General features: G+C 54.4%; 1 protein-coding gene across 4 annotated transcripts in view; it reads right to left on the bottom strand.

The window, feature by feature from the left end:
• Positions 1-6,000, bottom strand: part of NDST1 (N-deacetylase and N-sulfotransferase 1) — a 70,993-nt gene that overhangs the window by 44,935 nt on the left and 20,058 nt on the right. For 2 of the 4 annotated variants that reach the window (XM_017515013.2, XM_017515014.2), the window contains exon 2: positions 4,200-4,286. The exons of the other annotated variants lie outside the window; for them this stretch is intronic. The gene's annotated coding sequence lies outside the window, so the exon portion shown is untranslated. The remainder of the gene's footprint in view (positions 1-4,199; positions 4,287-6,000) is intronic. 4 annotated transcript variants of the gene reach the window in all.

Here is a 6,000-nt window from a genome sequence, read left to right as displayed (position 1 = left end):
ATACATTTTTTTTTTTTTTTGAGGTGGAGTCTTGCTCTGTTGTCCAGGCTGGAATGCAACGGCACGATCTTGTCTCTCTGCAACCTCCACCTCCCGGGTTCAGTCGATTCTCCCGCCTCAGCCTCCTGAGTAGCTGGGATTACAGGCATGCACCACCATGCCTGGCTTTTTTGTAATTTTAGTAGAGACAGGGTTTTGCCATGTTGGCATGGCTGGTCTCAAACTCTTGACCTCAGGTGATTCTCCCACCTCAACCTCCCAAAGTGCTGGGATTACCATGCCTGGCCTGTTGGCTCCATTATTTACCAGCCTCATGACCTTTGAGCAAATCCCTCAACCTCTCTGAGCCTCAGTTTCACTAACTCTAAAATGGGGTTTACACTACTTATCTATCTTGCAGGGCATCTGCCAAGACAAAGAGATGATGCATATAAAACACTGAGCTCTGTGCCTGGCACATAGTAATATAAGCTAATAAAATGATTACTCAGTAACAGATTTGGAAAGTGAGGCTCAGGAAGGAACTGGCCCAAGGCCACATATCAAATTAATAGTGAATTGAGAAAGAGAGAAGGGAGGGCAGGCTGACGCCAGAGGGAAGGAGCAAGAGAATGGGCTCCAGGAAGGAGGTCTGAAATCTCTCTGGAAACCCAGAACAAGCAAACAACCTGTTTCCCCATCCTGTATTTATTGAGCTCCACTAGGGGCCAAGCATGGCACGAGGCACGGAAAATACAGTGGTGACCGTGACCTTCCCACAAGAGTTTCTAGAGGTCTCTGGAACCCGAGGTTTTATGACTCTGGTACAACATGGCTGCAGTGAATGGGGGAAGGTGCCCACAGCCCTGAAAGCTTGCCCAGCCCACATTTTATTTCCTGCCTAGGTCACTCTTGACAATGCCCTCTGTGGACCACATACCCCTCCCCGCCCCCGGCAACACATATATCACACTCACATGCACACAACAGGCTCCAATGGCATCATCATAGGCATCTGAGCCACATGCACGTGGGGTGGGGGCCGAGAGGAGGTCAGTGCAGAAAGAGCTCTGCCAGCAGGCTCAGAGGGATGTGAATGGGAGCCTAGGCTTAGGCAGGGACTTGAGCAGGGGAGGGGGTAGCAGTGGATGCCGGCACAGACACAGGTAGCCCCACAGGCACCCAGGGCCACTCCCTACAGCTGATCCAGCCCCTCCTAGCCTGTCACACCCCCAGCACAGTCACGCCACCGCCCCCCACCCAGCCACACCCCACAGCTCCACCAGCCACCCTACCACAGCCTGCCCCACCCACCACATCCAGCCCAGCAAGGAAAATCCTCCACATTTGCTTCCCAGCTGTGCGGGAGTTTCTCCAGCGTGATTACACCCCTGGGAGGCTGAGACCAGAAGCAAATCCCTTCCTCTGCTGGAATTTGCTGTATGCCCCATCCCCCATCACCCCGCAGTGCTGCCTGGCCAGGGGCCAACTTGCCGCCTGTCAGTCACCCCAAGAGTCCAGGACCGCCACCACCAGGAAAGAGACTGTTGGAGGTCTGGCTCAGAGTCACAGGGCCACAGAGAGCACAGTCTGCCCTACGGTAAGCCCCTGGGACACTGAGACCCAGAGAGGGAAAAAGATCTCCTGGCCTTGTACCGTCTGGTATGCCCCACTCTCATTTACCTTGGTCCATTTTCTTGTCCATTAAAATCCTGTCTCTCCTCCTCCAAAGCCAGCCTCAGCAGGGAGGTGAACAAAGCTGCTCTGGATTTCTAAAGTCCTGGTTGAGCTTCCCTGCTCCATATCCCACAATGCCACACCAAGTATCCGGTGCTCTTGCAACTAGAATGCGGGGCTCCCAACTCCACTGAAAGCTTTCCCAGGCACAGTCTCCTACCCACAGCAGGTGCTCAAGGGCCATGTGCCCTTGTCAATTACCTTCCCCTCTGTGAATCTGCTAGGCAGCATCTCCAAGCTAAATGCATTAATAACATTAACTTCCATTTGTGAGATGCTATGTCTGCGATACATACCACTATTTCAACCTTACCACAGCACCATGGCCTAGATTCACCCCATTATACAGATGAGGAACTGAGGACCAGAGAGGACAGTCACTTGCTGCAGCCCACAGAGTTACTAAGGGGGTGAATGGGAATTTCAGCACACAGCCGCCGCTGGGCTCCAGAGCCTGGGCCCCTCAGCCCCCAGCTCGGCAGCCCCTCTGTGATCAGCTAAGACAGCTAACACTTGCCAGATGCCCTGCACATCCCATTCTCCACTCCCTTTGAATAGTTTTCTGTCTGTTTTCATCAATTTTATATGTGTTTTAGTATCACAAGCAGCCTTAGTGATCTTTCTTGAAAGTAGCCCACAGAACATCCATCAATCAACAAGCAAACAAAGCATAAAGCGCTGGTTCACTCCCTGGTTCTCAACTTGCCAATCTGTTCTGGGTCCCTGGCAGGGAAGGCCCAACAGAAAACCTAAGGAACTTCAGCCTCACCTGTTGAGAATGTGTCCTTCCAACAGGGCCTGAGTTGCGAGTTTACCTTTGTACCAGCTCTGAAAAAAGCTTACTGAGCAAACATACCAGACAGCCTGGGGGCGGAGCCATGTGGGGAACATGGCAGGTCACCCGGCCACCCTCTGGTCCTTGTTCCTGGGAATGTGCGTCCCTGACAGTCCTGACAGTCCCACTGAGGCTGTCACACACCTCGAGGCTGTCAGGCCCATCACACAGAACGCTATGCAATGGCCACAAAGCTTCCCAAAATGGGGCTTTCTTCCCACCTTATCCCCAAATCCGCCTAGACAGGGTCAAATCCATCCCCATTTTTTTCCTTAGGCTCAGATCACAGACACTCAAAAGGAACAAAGCAGCATTTCCCGACACATACCATAACCTCCCTCACTGACGGCCAACAGTAAGCTCTTACGAACATCTGTGCCAGGAGCCTTCCCTGTTCCACCATGCTCAGTCCTAACACCCTGACAGTGGTGTCACTGCTATGAGCACTTTACAGACAAGGAAACAGAGGCTCAGAGAGGGTAAGTAACTAGATCGAAGTCACACAGCTGGGCAGAGATGGAGCTAGGATGCCCCTCCCAGCCCACCCCAGAGCCCCCGTTCGCGACCCCTCTACAGTCCTACTTTCCACATCCTTCCCAAGCCAGGTCTGCAGCCCAGGAGAGAGGCTTCCTGCAGGAGACCAGCCCTGGGTCTGCTGACCTGGCTTCTCTAGCAGCTGTGAGCTTCAGCCTCCTAGGAAAGCCTGCACTGCAGAGAGTTGTACCATGGGCCCCAGCAAGGCAGAACTTCAGCCAGAGGGTTCTCACCCCCCACACCAGGCACCCCCATATAAGAAAGGGGGGCCACCTCCTGTCCCAGGCAGAGCCCTCATGCTAAGGAAGAGGCAGGAGTGAGGGCCAGAAGCAGGAGATCTCCGCTAGCAGGGCACCGCTAAGGACAATGGGGAGCACTTCACCTCACGGCCCAGCAAGTGCCAGGCACTCTACCAAGCACTTCCCAACCCTTACCTCATTTATTTGTCATTTATGCCCAATGAAGTAAAAACAATCTTATCACTCCCTGAGCTTCTCCTCTATCTGCACACATAAATTCAGAATGGTTGTGACTGGCCCCCAACAAATGCCAAGTTAAGAACATGGAAACTCTCTAGGAGCCCCTCTGGCTTTGACAAGCCATGGCTCTCACAGTCTAGACAGGACCAAAGCCACAAAGGCAACATCTGAGAGCCCTGGGATCTTACTATTCCAGCCTCCCCACTGGCCCTGAAATAAATCTTTAATTCTTGGACCTGCTGGCTTCAGGTGGATTTGTGGATGTGCCTAGCTGTCTGGTGAAGCCAAAAGAGAAACTGAGCCCTTTCTTCCCATCCCTCAGCCTCCTGCTCTTTCTCCTCCATTGGGGACCTGCCAGGTCAGCCTGGACCTCACCCTGGGGCAATCCTGGGAGCTGCTTCTGATCTGGAATGAAGGCAGGACCCAGCACCAGACTCAAGTGCCAGCCTGTACCCCCAGGGCCCTCCTGGGGCCACACACCACACACACACACACACACACACACACACACATGCGCGTGCGCACGCGTCTGCGTGCCCTCAGATGAACCTGGAAGGACTGGACAGGGCTGGGGGCCAGAGACAGTGGTCAGAGGGCACAGAAGCCAGGGAGAGAAAGACCAGACCCAGACCCACCGGAGCTCCAGGCAGTGGCGCGCGGCTCCTCTTCACTTCGCCACGTCCTCGTGATGGTTCCACGCTGCTCACTTAACACAGCTGCACCTAATCCCAGAGCCAGGAAAAATGGCATTACTCTTGGCCCAGTCCCCTCCCTGGGAGACAGGGAAGGCAGAAGCAAGGTCGGGAGGGAGGTGGCCCTAGGGTACCCTGTGCCACCAACCACATTCCTAGAAACCTCCACGCCCCTTCATGCCACCTCCCTTCTGAGGTTAAGGAGGTAGGGGCTGGAGGTAGGGGCCTCCAGCCCCTACCTCCTTAACCTCAGAAAGAGGATGTCCTCCTCTGATTCTGACCTGTGCCCAGGGGACCGCTGGCACCTTGCTTGCCTCACCCAGGCCCTGCCTGGAGGAGCCTTCCATGAGAAAGAAAAAAGCATGTCCCTGACCCTGATGCCAGTGAGTCCTCTGACCCTCTCAAAAGAGGGAGCAGCAAACAACACACTGACAATAAGGATAACTGGGTCCTGGTTCTGGCTTTGGCCCTTCCCCCTCCAAACCTCAGTTTCCCCACCTGTCCTGAGAAGAAGAGGAACTGATCTGCCCAGCTGGTGGGAAAAGTGTCTTATGATGTTGGCTTTTGGTCCCTGCCCCCACCCAGCTCAGCTGCTGGGCCCTTCCCTGTGCCCCACCCTGCAGAGGAGGAAGAAAGGTGACTGGCAAAGGTGTGGAGGGTGTGAGAATCCATGCCAAAGTCTCCAAGTGCTAGAGCTGAAAAGGGTCTTACAGAGTCACGGCCCAGAGAGGAGAAGCACTTGGCCTCAGTCACACAGTATACTGGAAAAGGGCCAGGCTGGCCGGGGCTTGCTTCTTAACAGCAAACACTTAAAAGCACCCACCTGAAAGGTATTTGCCTTCTTAGAGGATGCCAAGGAGAGCACAGGGCAACTTGATAATGGTAGAAATGCAGTCTCTGAGAGCCGCAGTTAAAAAAAAAAAAAAAAAAATGCAGATTGGGCTGGCTTTCCAGCCTCCTCATGTCATACCACATGGGTGGCCAAGAGTCCTGCCACCCACAGGGAAACTACAAGCCCTTTCCAGGGATTAGCAGCCTTGGCCACCTCTCAAGAAGTCACCTAAGCCCAGGGGGTAGGCCCAGCAGTGGTGACAGGGAGAATGGCTCAGATGGACACCCCAAGACTAGCCTGCTCCGGAAGATGCCAGAGCCTTTGAGAAATGAAAATCCCACAAGCCCTGTGGCCAGTGAGGACGGAAGCCAGGTGGGCTAGGGATAACACAGAGCAAGGGAAAAGCTTTGAGGCTTGTGGAGCCACAGAAGCCCCCTAATCTCCTGGAAGCCTGGTGGGCACAACACAGGGCCTGCTGAGACCAACGAGGCTTCACCGAGGGCCCACATGAAAGCAGCTAGTCCCTGTAGACTTGCTGGGGCTTGTCATCAAGACAAGCGCTGGCCGCCAACATGCCTCGGGTGTTAAGGGGCTCAAGGTACTTCCATGGAGGTGCAGCTGGCAGGGGAGGGGGCAGAAGGTGGGGGGAGGTGGGGGCAAGTGGGCCTGGCTTTCTCTGGGACACAGACAACAGCTAGAGAGCAAGAACATGGAGCAAAAAGCATCAGGTGACTTACTTCACAGAGGCTCCTTTTAAAGGGGAAGGGAGGCCTCAGTGAGACTCTAGGAAGTGCTTTGCAGGGGTCCAGAACAGTTCATGGGGCCAGGAGACCAGGGTTCCTGTCTTAGATCAGGGACTCATGCAGGACTAGGCTCACGTGAGGCCAGCAAGGAGCCTTTAAGAAGACGCTC

Source organism: Cebus imitator, unplaced genomic scaffold (genome assembly GCF_001604975.1).
Source record: "Cebus imitator isolate Cc_AM_T3 unplaced genomic scaffold, Cebus_imitator-1.0 Scaffold540, whole genome shotgun sequence".
Taxonomy (NCBI): Eukaryota; Metazoa; Chordata; class Mammalia; order Primates; family Cebidae; genus Cebus; species Cebus imitator.
Note: the sequence above shows the minus strand (reverse complement) of the source record. Positions and strands in the feature narration are given on the sequence as shown.